Source organism: Rhipicephalus sanguineus, chromosome 1, assembly GCF_013339695.2.
Source record: "Rhipicephalus sanguineus isolate Rsan-2018 chromosome 1, BIME_Rsan_1.4, whole genome shotgun sequence".
Lineage (NCBI taxonomy): Eukaryota > Metazoa > Arthropoda > Arachnida > Ixodida > Ixodidae > Rhipicephalus > Rhipicephalus sanguineus.
This window is the reverse complement of record NC_051176.1, coordinates 284,074,122-284,091,258: the sequence shown is the minus strand read 5'-3', so window position 1 is coordinate 284,091,258 and position 17,137 is coordinate 284,074,122. Positions and strand designations below refer to the sequence as shown.

Here is a 17,137-nt window from a genome sequence, read left to right as displayed (position 1 = left end):
CCCACCCCCTCCTTTTTTCAATTTTGCATGAGTAATACACACACATACAAACACACCCACAAACGTACATAAAAGATGGCTGAAACCCTTTCCCCTCTCCCCCTCGAAAACAATTTCTTGCTACGCCTGTTACATGTACCTCCAACATCAGTTCGAATCCTAGTCAATCCTAATCATTCTCGCAGTGCTACGTACCTTTGGAAGAAATCTTTTATGAAGGCTTTCACCCTTCCAATAAACTCAAGAGTCTTATGAATTAATCGACCAAATAGTTCCCTTAAAGATGCATGTTAACTCCCCCAAAGGCATTAATTAGCTAAGCTTGAAAACGCGTAGTGCTCCTATAAACCAAGGCCGCCGCGAGCTCAGCATACGGGAGGCCTATTTCCTTCCGTCGCCACGAACTGCACAATGTGGCAGTTGTCGAGGATTAAACGAGCTTCCTTCGCGACGTGCTGGAGTACGCCACCGCACGGGTTGCACAAGAAGGCGTGATGATAACTGCACGTTCTCCCGCGTGGCCGGCCTCGAAACAAGCCAGCGCCGCTTGTCAGCACGCCAAAATGAAAGCTTACTTCAACCATGAATCGCGGCATGAACGAAGAGAGAAGGGCGTTAAATAATGGCGACGCCGGTGGCCCAGCGCACCGTGGAACATTCGCGGCCGCGTGTAATTCCTCATCCAGGGCCAGACTGTAGCGTGCACTGCAGCGAGAGGTGCAAGGAAGGTAGGAAGAAAAGCGGGAATAAGGACCGCCGCACAACCAGTGCAGCACCGGCATAAACAGGAGAACAAGCAACGTTCCACCACTTTAACGAGGCCTCATTAGGTGAGTGGCGCTCTGCGCGTCAGTGCAACGGTCAACCCGAGAGCAGTGGTCGTCCTGCTTGATGACTTTAATGGCAAAGTTTAAAGCACGTTTGCAAGAGGTAGGTTTGGAAGCCTTGGAGAGCCGTACGGAAAGGGGCAACGCTAGCGCGACCAACGCACTATTAGCGCGTGCCGAAACTGCAAGGACAAACTATGTATGCAATCGATGGTTCGACGATGAATCCTCTGGTCGGGAAGAGGCATGATGACAAAAGGACAAGAAACGCCGACCAAAATGAAAAGTTACAAAGCAATAAAATGACTATTTGGCTTACGTACGGAAGCCTTGTTCCCATAAAAAAGTCCGACCAGATTGTACACTATATATATATATATATATATATATATATATATATATATATATATATATATATATATATATATATATATATATATATACGATAACTCATTTCATTTTATTTCGCGTCAGTGCGCTTCACACGAGGGTCCCGGGTGATCGATATATGAACACCGCAAATATAAATTGAGAATGAATAATAAGACTATGCACCATCTACTGACGCTAAAGCCAATATTCAAGCTACCACACTCTGCTTTTGTCTTTCGCCTCGAAGTTCTCGGCTTCGACAAGTAATGTACTGGTTTTACTCTATCATTTTCTGTCTTTATTTTTTTTTTCAGCCCCGAGCGATGGCAGGCAACCTCCACGGAGAATCAGGCAACCTCCACGCAGGCAACCTCCCGCCGCACCAGATACAAGCCAATCAAGATTCCGACTTTTCTTTTTTCTTTTCACCACCCTAACCCGCAGGCCGCTTGCGGCGCAAGCTTGAAGCTTGCGACGCAAATTGTATCAGCTTGTTCGCTCAATTCAATATGCTCCTGACGTTGGACTCTTTTTATTACATTTCCGCTTTCTCGGGATGAATAACAAGCGTAAGCGAAATGCAGCATCACTCCAGATGCAGAGTACTGTAAACAAATATAAACTAAAACGACTCAAACTGCAAACAGGAGGCGCAGGGATATTGCGACCACGTGTGATGAGCTTGTAAATGACGTCCTAAACGCTATATATATATTATTTTTCCTCCTTTTTTGGTTGGGAGGGGGGGCGGGGTTGAAAATCAATGGGTCCGGTACGATAGATAATTGAAGAGAAGGACACACGTACGAAATGTGGTTTATTAACGCTTCGGCTGGCGGGCCATCATCCGTCAGAATCAACGCAGCACATAGGATTCAGGCACTATTTCAGGGTGAGTAGCTTCACACTGTGACGCACTACACCACAATATGCAGCGCTGCCCATTGCGACCAACAAACTGTCAGCGCATGGTGCGCCTTTGCAGAATATTCCGACGTCTTCCAAAGTTAGAAGCAATCGTATTCTACATACTGCTTACCGTTGTTGTCGCAAACCTGGATCCAAGGTATGCATTCAAATGACCACTATTGTGGCTAAGAGCCCCCCTCCCCCCTAATGACTTCAGCATAAAAGTTCATGGCGATTTCACTTGTGGGATGGAGAATTTCACTTACTTGCCCTAATGATCTATCTGTAAATTGCAGTATGTCGGTCATACCGAAAGTGCAATTCGGTATCGTTTTAACGATCACAAGGCGCATGCATGTGCACTCGATGCTTCATTTTCCAATACCTACACACATCGCCAGCACTGGACATACCTTTGGGTCATTCAGCGTGACTGTTTTAGAATTCCGATTCATATCACTTCAGACACGCGATACACGGGAGTTCTGTTTAATTCACAAGTTTTTTTATGGTTTCTCGTAGCTTAAATGAAAGCGTGAGGAAACTCACGAGCGTGCTTCCATAATACGGTGCATGCTGCCGTGTCGGTGAAAACTTGAGCTTCTTATTTAGGTGTGCATTCTTCCCTCCAATGTTTTCTTTTTTTTCTTTTTCTTTCTTTTAACAGCTAAGCTGTTTAGGCAAGCCGTAATTTGTGCGGCCTATGAGAAAAATATCATCATGAACGGGTATGTGCCACAGAAATAGGGCAAATCCCACTACTCACCACTGGTTCACTAAAAGAGAGAGCGAGAAAAATAGAGAGGAATAATGGGAATAAAGACATAAAAAGATAGAAGGACATAGAAAGAGAGAGAAAGAAGCAGACAGAGTAAGAGATAGAAAAATAATTGAAAGATCACGAGAGAAATAAAGGGAGAAAATCAGGGAGAAAGAAAGTGAAGAAAGAGAAATAAAGATAAAAAGAGCGAGAAAGAGGAAGAATCAGAAAGGAAGAAATAGAAAGAGAGAGATACAAAATAGAGATAGAAGGAACAAATCGAAAGAAAGAGCAGAAAGAAAGAAAAAACAATGAAAAACAAAGAAGGCCACCCAGCTGCGCGCTTCCTTCGGGCTTGGCACGACTAGTGCAAAGCTGTCATACTAGGAGGGAACGGGAAAGGCGACGGCGGCTGCGAGAAGAGCCCGAAGCGATGGAAGCCCTACGCAAACAACGACGAGGTCTACGAGAAGGGCGAACGCTCAGTTCTCGAGTTTGGACACCCGTGTCGTAACTAACCTAGCTAAAACCTAGCAACGACCTAGAAGCAACCAGATTAGACTTCAGAAAATCGTCCAGTTTCGCTGTTTCAAGCCTTTCGCGACTTAGTGCAAGCTTCGACATCTACCCGGTTATATCACACTCTTTTCCTTTGCAATGTACATACGTACCTTGCACAGTGCCAATAAACGTGATTTACTTTCCGCTTCTCATATATTTCGGTATTTCATTGGCCAGTGACGCGATATCGTGCTTAACCCCTCATCATTCTTTTTTTTTTTTTCTGCTGCTGCTGCAGTTGTTTTCATTCTTTGTATCGCCATACGCTGACAGTTTGTTGTTCGCAATGTGCAGTGCTTCAGATTGGGGAACATACACTGCGAAACTACACTCCCTTCAGTAGTGTCTGAATCCTACTTACTGTGTTCAGCTTTCTGCGGCTCCACAGAAAAATATTCTCGCATCATTTTCTTTGTGAGCTTGCTTGCTTGCTTACTTACTTCTGCATTGAACAATAATTGTTGCCAACCACTACGGCAGACTGGTGAAGAAGCCAGCGGTTGAAGCCTACTTCAGAAAGTGAAAGGGGGGGGGATACAAGATATAAATTTCAAGTAAGAGCATTACAAACATTTAGTCAGCTTCGCACTAGGGGTGCCAAGCCTGAAGGAACCGCGAAGATGGGCGGCCTTCTTTCTTTCTCTTTATTTTTCTCTTTCTTTCTGTTTTTTCTATCTCCCTTTTGTTTATGTTTCCTCCTATCTCTTTCTTTCTCACTCTCTCTATTTCTTTCTCGCTTTTCTGTATTTTTTGTTCTTCCCTTTCTTTCTTTCTCTTTTCCTCTCTTTCTATTTATTTCTCTCCCTATCTTTCTTTTCTCTTTCTTCGCTTTCTTTCTATTTCGCTCTTTCATTCTATGCAAATGATGAAGAAGAGGACGAAGAGAGCGCGTGCCGACAGAGTTTTTGCCAACGCCATGCATAGCTCGCGAGGAGCAGCACTAATCATGATGATAGTTTTTGGTCCACGCTAGTTTTTGGTCCAAGTATTGGAAGCAACATTTAAGAGACAATAGCGAAAGTTCTGGCGTTGCAGAAGCAACACGCGTTGGGAATTCTTTGTGATGTACACAAGTTCACGTATCGCCGGTATGACCGCTATTTCCCACCTTCATCAGCAATAGACGCGTCCGACCTTCAATCACTCTCACTTCGGCGAATCAAGGCTGACTCTCGACCGACCCCGGAGAAACTAGACGAGAATACGCCGGGGCACTGCTAAAGTGCCCACGTATCCAAATGATCGCTATGTGTCCACTCATCTCTCGCGTGAGCCAATACTGCGCCTATAAGAGCACGATCGACAGTGGAAAGGGGGGCAACAGGCGCACCGGGAAATATGCTCGACGGTGCCTCGAAGCATGAGCGTATAACTGGCGCCCCGCAGTCTAAACGCAGTATCATCCGCGGTGGCTACGTTTCACCAGAAACCCTCGGCGACGGGGAGCGAGATCGATGGCAACCCTTCCTCCCCTTCCGGTGTCCGGTGGCGTTCGCGCGCGTAAGACGGGCCAGTTGGCAGCCACTGTTGACTTTCTTGGGAAAACAGGCCTCTCCCCGAGTATCCTCGGCAAGCGCTACTTCACGACGGCCGAAGAAAAGCGAAGGGCGTGTGTGCGTATATATAATCTGGCGTTCGCGCCAAGCAGAACCCGCGAACCAGTGGTTCTGCGCCTGTACGCGCGGTCCCTCGCAATGGCTAAAATTCCAGCCTTGCCAGCGCAGCGTCCCGGAAGGCGAAACTCTTAAGCTGCGACAGATTATATACGCGCACGTATTTATGGAGAGAACGCATCGGCTACGTCCTGGCAACTATAGAGAGAGAAGTACCCCGGTCTGACACTCGGAGGTGTGGACACTCATGTCTCGAGAAGGTGACCTCTCCTTTCCGCCCACTTTTTTTTCATTGCCTGACCTCTTCCCCCTAACGACGCGGCACTTATAGACCGCTTACGGATTGCAAAAATAAGCGCCTTTCCTGACCTCAAGCCGTTATCTATTTATTAGAACCACGGTGTCAGAAGACTCTTCTTACACTGTTATTGGAACTAAGCTTCACCGCCCACAGTTCTTGCATATTCTCCTTCGCAGTATTAATAAATCCCCAAATTTTCAGAGCAGCAATACTACAAAGAAAGCAGTTCACTCACATTACGTTGCTTTCAATAAAACCTTAAAATGTATTCTCTGTTGCGTGAAACTCTTGCTACTTCAGATGAGGTAATTGGAGGTTGCCAAAATAAGTTTCGAATACATGGTATATAAGCGGAGTGCTGGGAATAATTTAGGGAGCAAACAAAAAAAAAGCTTTTTTTTTTCTTTCGCTTACACGTGATTTAATGTTGCTTATAATCAGAGAGGAAACTATCGTCAGTGATAGGTGCTCCCCGTCGATGCGCAGAAAGCTGTTAATTTATTGTCTTGAAGACCTTAAGTGTACGAGAAAGCACTCGTAGAGGAAGATCCTTCTTGTTATATTATTTGTGGCAATTGAAGCACTTTAGACAGAACATGTTCTATTAAATAAACATTCAGGGCTGCAGTGCTAGCGCATAGCCAACCAAAACGCCCTACAAAGCTGGGCTTCTAAAAGGATAGCGCAGCGGGGGGAGCAGCCGAAAAGGCTTGTCTTTAGTTCAAAGGCTCTTCGACTGCGAAATGTTGTACAGCATCATGTAAGAGCCGCCATCTTCTGCTCTATTGTCTATGGACAGAACTGAAGTAATAATGCAGAAAGAGAGCAACTCGAATACACAGTCCAGCTCTGATCAGTGCGGACTCCCGAGATGCTGCAGGCCGACTGTCCCAAATATATTCTCTCTCGAACCTTTCGCCGCCCGTCGTCGCTCTCTAGAGCGCGACGTTGTAGCGCGTTCGACAACACCAGCTACGCGTTGCTCGGGGCTTCCAGAGTTTGTTCAGCGCGAATCAGGCCAAGGTGCGCGCAGTAAGGGAGAAATGCCCACACACTGCACGAGAGATAAAGCGAAGGAACACAAGGATGCCCTTCATTTTCGTTTCTCTTTTGGCCAACGCATTCGCAAAGACCAGGCCGGCGCTGCGACAATTTGCGCTTCCGCCGTTCCCTTCGTCACTGCCCGCGAGTGTTGTTGCGTCGCGTGCTTTGCTGCACTATTTGCTCGTTGCCGCCATGAGGTGCGAGAGGAACCTACTGTGCAACCTCGGCGCTTGCTCGGCAGTAAGCCAGCAAAACGACCTCGGCGTGCCATGCTGAACTGGTGTGTATGTGTTGAGCTATGTGTGAACGCGTGTGTGTACGCACAAGCAGACTTGCGGTCTGACGCGTACGCGTCTTTTCTCTTCTTGGCCGCGCACAGCACACTGACAACGCGAGGGACGGAAAAACGAACGGAGGGGCTTGTTGTGACATGCCTTGGGGCTTCGGCGCCAACTGCTGCCTCGGCGCTGCATAAAATCAGCTACTGGACAAGTAAAGGCCCATACCTGTGTTCCTTTGTTCAGTTTCTATCTGCTCCCTAACTTCTGAATTTTGGCGACAGCAACCGAGGCCAACAGCATTCAACAGAAGGGGGATTCGCTGTATTGAGGACATATTGCTCACGGCCGAGAGCGTCGAGCCTCGCTCAATACGGTGAGAGAGAACACACAGTGTTTACTGTGAAGTCGAGTTGCGGCTTCAGCTTCAGACCCAAAGAAACACTTTCACCGCATTTTCTACACTGAATACAGTTAAAGCTATAATTTTAAATTTCATGTTTATATATTCTAATTAAAGTAACTAATAGTGACAAAGGTGTAGGGTCACCAATCTCATAAAAACATTGAGATCAAAGATAAACAGTGGTCAGGCAAGAAGCATGGTACACAACTTTCTAAACTGTTCTCGTTTGCGCTTTTCAGCGTGCCGAAAATGACCATATTAGAATATCTGAACATTGCTCCGGTTTGGCCTTTCGTTAAAAATCACGCCATGACTAGGCTGTCAAAATAACAGGAGTTTCAAAACATTGCCAGTTCAGTGACCCAACAAAGGAACGAAGATTTCTTTTCTTCCATCAGGGGGGGGGGGGACAGATCCTGTTATAGACTATTCTTTCCAAAAGCCCATTCTTTTCATCGGCCTTCAGCCCCACGGCAATATTTTCTCACTGTCAGCGTTCGGTTGAGGCGCGCAGAAAGCTCTCGTTCCCAGTGCAAGCAGTGCTCAAGCGGTGATCCTATTTGAAATGCAGATCCCTCCGCCCTCGCCGCTGTATTCCCGCGACATACGGCAGGCTTCCCTCACAGTGTCGCGACGCGTGACGATATTGGACTTCGCCCAAACGACGGGCTCGTCGGCAAGAGTGCCTGCACAACCGCGAAAGACGCTCTTCGCGACGACGACCGGCCGTCTCCGGCGGTACCTCTCGCGCGCGCGCTATCCATCATGCAAATATATAAGTACGTGCATTCCACTCGCGCAAGAACATCCCGCTCACTATATCCCAACGAAAGACACCCGCCGGCAAATGAGGGGATTCTGCGCTCGCGTTCTCGGCCGAAAAAGAAACTGCCGTCGTGATCCAGTGCGGCGCAACATGTCCTGGCTTGACCGTCGCGGGAGGCTACCACGGCTCTAAAAAATAAAAAGCAAAAAAAAACGTGCGACAGCATCGCGAAGAAACGCTTTTAACGACTTTCGCAGGAAGCGCATACCAGAATAACATATCGAGAGAATGCAACGTCATCAACGCCGGCTCGCGAATGCCGATGACGCCAGCGTCGCTATATATGTAAATTTAGTTAAGAACAACTTCTGGCGCCTGTTGACGAGAGCCTGGAAGAGCGGCGGCCTGCGTCAACGGAGACGCCGAAGAGAGGCGCTGGTGCAGGAGCGCCCTCACGAGTCACACATGCACACGCGCGCGCACACGCACGCACACGCTCGTGCGCATACACACACACAAGCACACGCAGTTTCCCAATCTGCGTTGCTGCAGCCCCGCGCGAAGCGGGCGCAGAGTAAAATAACGCACTGCCGCTTGCTTCTGCAGTTGGGTGGGTCCAATGCTCGCTCTGCGTGGCCGCGCACTCAAAAGTGTTGCGAAAGGTGTTGCTGGCTGTCCTCTTTTAAGCACGCATCCCGCGCCGCCCTCCAGACGAGGATTTGAACGGATAGCGGCAAGGAAGACGCTGCGTGTTTCTCACATGCGCGACCCCAGCTAGGATACTGCCGTCAGCGCTATATACTTTAACGGCAGCGAAAGCACTTGCAGAGAGCACTCTTAGTCGATTAACAGCCTGCCTTCTCCTCCTCCAATGTATGCTAGTGCTGTCGAAGCTAAAGAAAAAATTAATGCTGTACAAGAGGTCCAATTTAACCTGTACCGGGCCACGAGATTCTCCAATCATAAACCAACCGCCCCCCCCCCCCCTCGCCTCCCCTTTCTTTTTTTTTTTCACAGCACTTGTTAAGCTTCTTAAGGAACATTAATGAAAAATATCATTTCATTCAGTCAGTTGCCCTTCTACTCGACCAGAAATACTACTCCTTTTATGAAGAGTTGCTTGGCAAGCCAGAAAAAGCACTTATAAAAAAAAACACACTCTGCACCTATAGATCATATTTTCCCCACTCCGGTTACTCACGCAGCTCCGCAAGGGGTCGTTTACACCGCTATCGACGCTGAGGTAGGCGCAATGGCGGTCGGCTGGTGGCAAGATGAGACACCACGCGTTTTCTGACGTTCTCAAGGAGGGTCTTGATCCTCAAGATCCCGCAAGTTTACAAGAATGAATGCAGGTCACGAATTCGGGACGCCTTAGGTAGTGGTTTGTACTTTGGAAATGCTGCAAGCTCGAAGCCACACGCCCTGGTGGTCAGGGTTCATGGCGCTCGAGTGCTAACCTGAAGGTCGCGGTATCAAATCTCAGCCGGGGCGTCCGCATTTCTATCAAGGCGAAATATTAGAGGCCCGTGTACCTAGATTTAGGTGCACGTTAAAGAACACCAGTTGGTCAACATTTCCGGAGCCCTCCACTACGGCGTCCCTCATAATCATATGGGGGTTTTGGGACGTCAAACCCCAATAATTATTAGTTATTTAGCTCGAAGCCAAATGCTGCAGCTTGAGCATTCTTCATCCTCGTAACGTCGCCATCGTGTGTCTCTTCAGCGGTGAATGGACCTATTACTCGGCGACTTGTGTGGACTCGACAATTGCAGACGAATCTTTGAATCCAAGCTGTGATTCTGACAACTCGTATCCAGCTGCCGTGTTTATTGAGGCCGCAAAGTGATTCTGCAGGTGAGCACTGACACGTCAAAATGGTTGCCTCCTCGCTGTACTTAGTTTCAACTAACTCATCTGATGACTCGTCAGGAATAGCTTCGCGGGGCGGTCATGCTTTTTGAGGCAAGCTAGCCAGTCAGGAACATGCCACCCAAGTTATTCGTACAAAGGTGATGCGCAGATATGCTCTGGTGACTAGGTCGGCTGGATTTGTCGTTCCAGAGCAATGTCTCCAATGACTCGAATCTGTAAGGTCATGAATTTCAATAACTCTGTAACAACGAAGGGGCTTCCTGGTAGCTGTGGGCTGTATCCAACTCAGCAAATTCGTGAGTATGTCCAGCATAAGTATTCTATAGGACACACATGAATTTTCATCGGTAAAAAATAGGCTTCATTCTGTTCTTAAGGAGCCAGAGGCTTGACATGACCAGTTTCGGAAACATTGATTGTGCAAACACAGCTAAATACGAAAAAAAAAAAACCTGAAATTCGCGACAGCAAGCTGACATACGGGCGCTCGGTTTACGGCGCATGATAAAAAAAAATGAAGCCTTGACCTACATTTCCTCGTCTATTAACGAACATGCGATCGTGAAATCAACGTAAATTGAGTTTTCAAAGAATAATATATAAGTCCAAACAGATTTAATTCTTCGGTGTCCCGTAATACACTAATGAAGCCAAAATTGCAGGTCTAATCAGCTGATATGTGGCACAAACCGCACCCGTTCTTCGTTTTTACATTCACCACGTACATCTCTCTCCAATCAGTTTAGCGCTCATTCAGGCATTACGCATATTCCAAAATTGCCAGCACGCACGCTAGGCTATCGAGTGAAGCCGATGCCGGTAACGTCGTCCTAATGCACGGAAAGCTAGACATCGCACCTACGTAAAACTGCCTGCCCCGCCGTGGGAGCCAAACTAGGGTGCTTTTTTTTGTCCTCGTGGTTTTCATCGCTTCCATCCTTGCATTTTTAAAGCAACTTCAACATTTCCTTATCCAATGAATAACGCAAGGAGACCTCATATTTACGCTTATACACACTGCCTCATTAGCTGTAGTATGTATGTCACCAGGTCGACTGATACGGTTCTTCGAAACAATATAATTGAATCAGAAACAACAAGATGATAAAAAAATAAAGAGAGTAGCGTTTCATTTGAAAAAGAAAGGTTGTAAATGGATAAACTAAGGCCATAAATTCGTTACGATTAGTGGCAGCAATGAAATCAAACTCACGTCTCTGCGTGATTTTGAATTCGCGTGTTTATTACTTTCTTTTTGTCCTTCACCGTTCGCTACAAGGTCGCCATTTCCGACCACCGCGCTGTTGCAGTATCGTCGCAAAGGTGCCACAATTCTATAAATTTTTTCCACCACGCGAGGCGTGCGGTGCTCTCAGAAGTCGGCTTCTCGGCCGCGCAAGACAGGTCTGTCCATAATTTAACCGCCTTTCGCCGCAACCGTCACCGTCATTTTCGGCACTAATCTCCTTTAGGGCGTGCAGGCGCGGCACCCGACATCTGTTTGCGTGCTCGCCAAGCAAGGATTCGGCAAGCGATCGATTAGATTCGGCCGCTCCTTTGAGTCGCCGATCTCGCTTCTCATGCTAATTCGCCGTGCGCCCGACAGAGACGCTCTCGGACCGATCGGCTTCTCTGTATCGTTCGCGCCCCTCGCTTCTCTGAGCCGGAATTATAATTGCATGTTGGCGAAACTCAATTACATTGCGCGCGATTCGCTCGCGCAGCCGGCCCTGCGAAAAGCCGACGTCAACAACCCGCCTCCTCCGCCCCAACTTTCCGAACACGAGGTTTGAGCTGCGGTCAGGGCGTGGATTGGCCAATAAAGTTCGGAACAACCCTGACACAGTGTCCTTGTAAAAGGTGGGGCTTCGAGGGGCGATTCTTGCGCTGAATTTTGTACGGCGAACCGATGCGCTCAGGTGGACGTTAAGACTTCCTTTCGAGCGATAGGTGTCGCAGCCAAATTTGAAGCAGCGAAAGCGCGTAGCGTGCATCGATATCTCTGAGCAGAGAGAAGGTGAAACATTAGCACAGCGGACGACTGGACAACGGAAAAGCTCAAGCGACAATAAAGCGAAGCAAATAGTGATTATGTTCCCCACTCACTCGAAGCTACAATCGAGCTATGAGGAAGAATGAGGGTCTTTTTGCCCGCATTTCAGCGCCCTCTATCGTTTCCAGGCAATGTCTCTCTCTCATTCCAGTGTCGCGCTTGATGCGCCCACACTGCGGCAAAATTGAGTCGTTATGTAAGCACCGCTGTGACGACACAGTTCTCAGTCCTTACGGGGCCGTCCGCCCACGTTTGCGCACAGACGGTGTGCTCCGTGCGCATTCGCGGCAAATGTTCGTTGATGGAAGGTCCGCGACCTGCTTGTTTTATCACGAACCTCTCCAGACCTTTCACCGGTCGGTAATCTAAGAAAGAGAGCAAGGGCACGTTGGAGACGAAGAAAGGCTTGACAGCAATCGCATACCTGAAACCCGAGAACCTAAGGTCGACTAGGTACCGACCTCGGCTTCTTTTGCCGCGACCTTGATTTGGTCTCTGTCTTGAGCGCTTCTACGAACTGCGGAGAAAACAGACGCAATATGCGAGGCGCTATACAAGCGTCGTCGTTTTGGGTCGTTTTGTTTTAAATGCGAAGCATTTCTTTGCCGACCAAAGGCACTTTGATCGTTTCTTTCTTTCTTTCTTTCTTTCTTTCTTTCTTTCTTTCTTTCTTTCTTTCTTTCTTTCTTTCTTTCTTTCTTTCTTTCTTTCTTTCTTTCTTTCTTTCTTTCTTTCTTTCTTTCTTTCTTTCTTTCTTTCTCTCTTTCTTGCTTTCTTTCTTTCTTTCTATCTATCTATCTATCTATCTATCTATCTATCTATCTATCTATCTATCTATCTATCTATCTATCTATCTATCTATCTATCTATCTATCTATCTATCTATCTATCTATCTATCTATCTGCAGCGCCCCCCTCCCACACTAAGTCAATGTATGGGGCAGACTTTGCGCCCCCCCCCGTGCTCACGCCTATGAGTGTATGATGAACAGGATTAACAGATCATGAAGTAAATATCATGACATGCTTGTCGCGTACGTAATGAAGCCCTTTCCCTGAGTCACGCGTGGCACATATCCGCCTACCACGGCCCATGGAATATGGGTATGTGTGCGCCGCACATTATTTACAGTCTGTATCAACACAGCAACGGCAAGAACAAAGTTTAGAAATGTTCGCACGATAGCGTAATGAGCCTGTCACAGAACATATTGATAGACACAAAGAATAGAAATTACCGCTAAAGCCTGAATCGAACCCAAACATTCTGCGTGGTAGTCAAGTATCCTGTACCACAGAACGACACTAGTGCTTAAAACTGCTGCGGAAAAAAGACCCTATACATATATACAGCAGTGATCTCAGTGCAACATCAAGTGTGGTTACAGTGTCGGCGAACCGCTTTGATAACAATATAACAGATAATCCATATGTGGCATTTCTTTTTTAATGAGCCAAATCCAGACACCGAAACTGGGCTAAATTTCACGGGAGCGTAAAGCGCGCTTAAGTATATTTCACTTTTACAACAATTGTAATCAAAATGGGACAATTCCCCATTGTAACATCAACTCAAAAAGGCAGTTTAGTCTCAAACATGTTGGCACATGTTTGATACCAAACTGCCTTAATCTCGCCCCTGTTTGAATCAAACTGAGCCAGATCCATTAAACCAGCGCTGCGTCAACAATCGTGACCAAACCAACCAACAGTGCCGCATTCAATCTGTTGTGTCCTAGTTGCTTTTCTATCGTGCTTTCGCTCCGCAATTAGTTTTTCTTGGGCGAGTTGGTACTTACTAAAGGACATGGTGTTGTAGCGCACGACTCCAATATAAAAAGTGAGAGGCCGACTTTCCTGCTTTTTTTTTCCCTTTTAGTGTTTCTTTTCGAGTTTTGCAGTACAGTATCGTGTCCTTAATTCGCTCCAAGACGGTATATTTGAAGTAGAAGACAACTGAAATGAAGATATTGGGCACCGAATCCACCGATCTAATACTTGAAGAAGAAGGAGTGATCCGAAACGGCGCGGCATAAAAAGAGCGAAAAAGAAGAAGGAGGAGGAGGAGGAGGAGGAGGAGGAGGAGGAGGAGGAGGAGAGCTGAAGCATTTTTTGAAGGCCTTCAATAGACGCCAAGAGCAAGAAAACGCTGCCGACAGTCCAGAATGGTGCGCCTTTTGCCTGGAAGGACCACTCGCTCTACTAGTTGAGTCATCGCCATTACACCCATGCAACAAATGACGGCACCAACAGAAGCACAGGGATGGTGGTAATTTTGTCGCAAAATATCGCTATATCGTGCATTCGTTGTGATTTAGTCTTGTTTTACGAGCCAATTCAAGCCCAAATGACATTTTCCAATCTATAAGCGCCAAACCCAAATTTGACTCCCGAATACCGACGTTATTAGGCTATATAGATTTTAGCAGCAATATAGATTTGAGGTATTTTAGTGACATGAGCACACTGCCAAAACGTTGTTGGAGCAGGCCCGACCATATTGTCAGCAGCAAAAAACTGCGTTTTTCTCACTTTCAGTAAAAGTGGACTTGGCTCTTTTAGAAAAGAAAAAAAACGCCACATATCTACTCCTAAGATGCAGCAAGCTATAGTCAAGTGTTGATCGACCCTGGAGGAATACGCCGACAACCGCTGCTTATGATGCACCCCTAATCGTACCGTAGCATGCCCCTCGTTTCGATAATGTACTAATGTATGTACTTTAACGTGTGCAGCGATCTTACGCGAGATCATGAGCTACCCTTTAGGCGCCAGTGAATTCGACGTGCCTGGTAAGCTCTCGATATGCCCAAACCTACTCAATTTACACAAAGACGTCGATCTAGCTCCTAATGATTGGCTTTAAAAAAAAAAAGATCCCAGATAGGCAGCTACTCGCTGACTGTTTCGCATTAAATCGATTCCCTCAATACGTGTAATCTGCCGGAATTTTCTCGTTTGTTCATTTATCCTGAGGCGACAGTACAGAAATGCATTAAAAGAAGCAATGAAATATCATGGGCAGCATCAGAAAAAGCATTGTGGCAAGTCGACAGTTGAACCAGGGTGATTTCTAGAATAAGCGAGCAACAACAAGGGCCGTAGCAATAGTCAATTCTCTGGTCAGACTAATGATGTCTGCATTTCTTTCTCTGACATCACAACAGTCCCCTTTGCAAAAACAATATTCATCGACTCTTGTCCCAGCCATGTATTCCCAACTCGCCCTAAGCATGCTATTTAAAGCAGCCGCATTGAATGAAAAAGTAAGGTCGTTGTCACTTCCTTCCTAATGATTGTGAGATCCTTTTTTTTTTTTTTCGTCTATGTTCCACGCCACTTTGCCTTGTCAAGGAGTACCAAGATCCATCCTTTGGAGTACGTACTTTCCGCTTGTCATAGCCTGTACCGCCACCTTATTCCCTAATTTTGAACCTTTCATACAATGTCCGCAAATCTGAGAGTCCTTAAAATGTAATCATTTCGACGTTTCTTAGCCCTGCATCCCCTCCTCGTATACAGTACTGTACCGCGTTATTTTCCTTTTATAGCGCGTTTTTCATTTGCTTTCAAGAACTCCGTGCTTCGTCAGAAGTGCGAAAATATCGAAAAACTTAGGCATGTGTTGAACCACCCTTGCTTCTATTATCGACCGAGTTGAAGCTAACTGCTATGAGCAAGGGTCACAAGCCCTTAAACAATTGCCTTCAATAATAATAATAATAATAATAATAATAATAATAATAATAATAATAATAATAATAATAATAATAATAATAATAATAATAATAATAATAATAATAATAATAAGATGATGAAGAAGAAGAAGAAGAAGGATTACTGGAGTTTTACATGTCAAAACTACGATATGATTATGAGACACACGGTAGTAGGGGACTCCGGATTAATTTCGACCACATGAGGTTCTTTAACGGGCACATAAATGTTAGCACACGGTGTTCTTTGCATTTCGCCCCCATCGAACTGCGACCGCCATGGCCGGTAATCACACATTTAAGTTTGTTTCATCACGCGTGGCGCCGTTCAGCCTTTTTTTGCCTTCCGGCATTAAGAAAAAAAGAGCCCTGCGGAAACGAAAGCGGAACTGAATCGGAGGAGAAAAACTATCGCCACGGCAGTGTGGCCTCCTTTGCCGCCACAGCCCGCGACGACTCTGGGACTGCGACTGCGCTGTGTCTGAGCGCACAGGTTCGCATACCCGTGCCCACACGCACGTACATACGCACACAGTAAACAACTGCCACAAAAGCGACCACCACGGACGCCCTGACAGGTGAAGCAGTGAGCCGCAAGCGCTCAGCCCTGCGGCGCCACTGCCAGCTGCACGTTGCGCGCCAGGCATCACTGGGCCGGTGTGCCCGCGGGCGGCAAGAGAACGGCCGGGGAACCAAGAGCGGGAAAACGGCCGCTCCGGGAAACAGCGAGTTGTCAGGGCTCGCCGAGCCGGGAGGAGGAACGCGCCGAGTGCGCCGCGTACCGCGATGTTGTTTAGCACGTCGAGCTCTATTTGATGAATAAATATAGGCGTACGCTAGTGAGGGGTAAAAGCCGCTGCGCCATTCTGTTCGCTACCTTGTCTCACGCAAGAGCGACGCACAAGAGCGGGGAGGCTGCTGCGACCTGTAGTCAGCGCACGAACGTTCATTTGCCTAATCAAAGGCACGACCCTTCGCAAGGAGCCGCGAAATCGGCGCGCCGCTCACGCCCAACTCCCTGCTAACGAACTCGCCGCTGCTGCTGCTGCTGCTGCTCTGCAAGAACGCCCTCTACTAACGTCACCTCTCGTTGTCTGGGAGCTCGTCGAAAGCGGCTCTATAGGTTGTATTTGTTAAAGGCCCTCTAAAATGTGTCGTAAAAGAACACTATACCAGTTAATGCGCCAGCAGTTGCTGTACCATTTTGCATTTCTGCATCTGAGTGCGTTCGTTTTAGCACGCTCTGCGCGGCGTCTGAATTTATCATGTGTATGAAAGTATCACGTTAGCTTGAGCACCTACGAACGTTAATGAAACCTGTATTAATCTTCCGGGCATTCCTTTCATTAATTAATGGATACACTAAAAATAAAAGATGTCGCTTGGCATGTTTTATCACGGAAGCTGCGTGTACCCTGCTTGCGAACATTTATTAGATCTTAGCACCAGTGCGCCGCCTCGAAACGTATTTATGTGACATAATAATAACTGCTGGGGTTTTACGTCCCAAAACCACGATATGGTTATGACGGACAGCGTAGTGGAGGGCTCCGGAAATTTCGACCACCTGGGGCTCTTTAACGTGCACCTAAATCTAAGCATACTGGCCTCCAGCATTTTCGTCTACATCGAAAATGCGGCCTCCGCGAACGG

At 47.0% G+C, this 17,137-nt stretch overlaps 1 protein-coding gene across 1 annotated transcript in view; it reads right to left on the bottom strand.

Moving 5' to 3' along the window:
• Positions 1–17,137, bottom strand: part of LOC125757446 (poly [ADP-ribose] polymerase tankyrase-1-like) — a 236,199-nt gene that overhangs the window by 148,825 nt on the left and 70,237 nt on the right. The gene's annotated exons all lie outside the window — the stretch shown is intronic.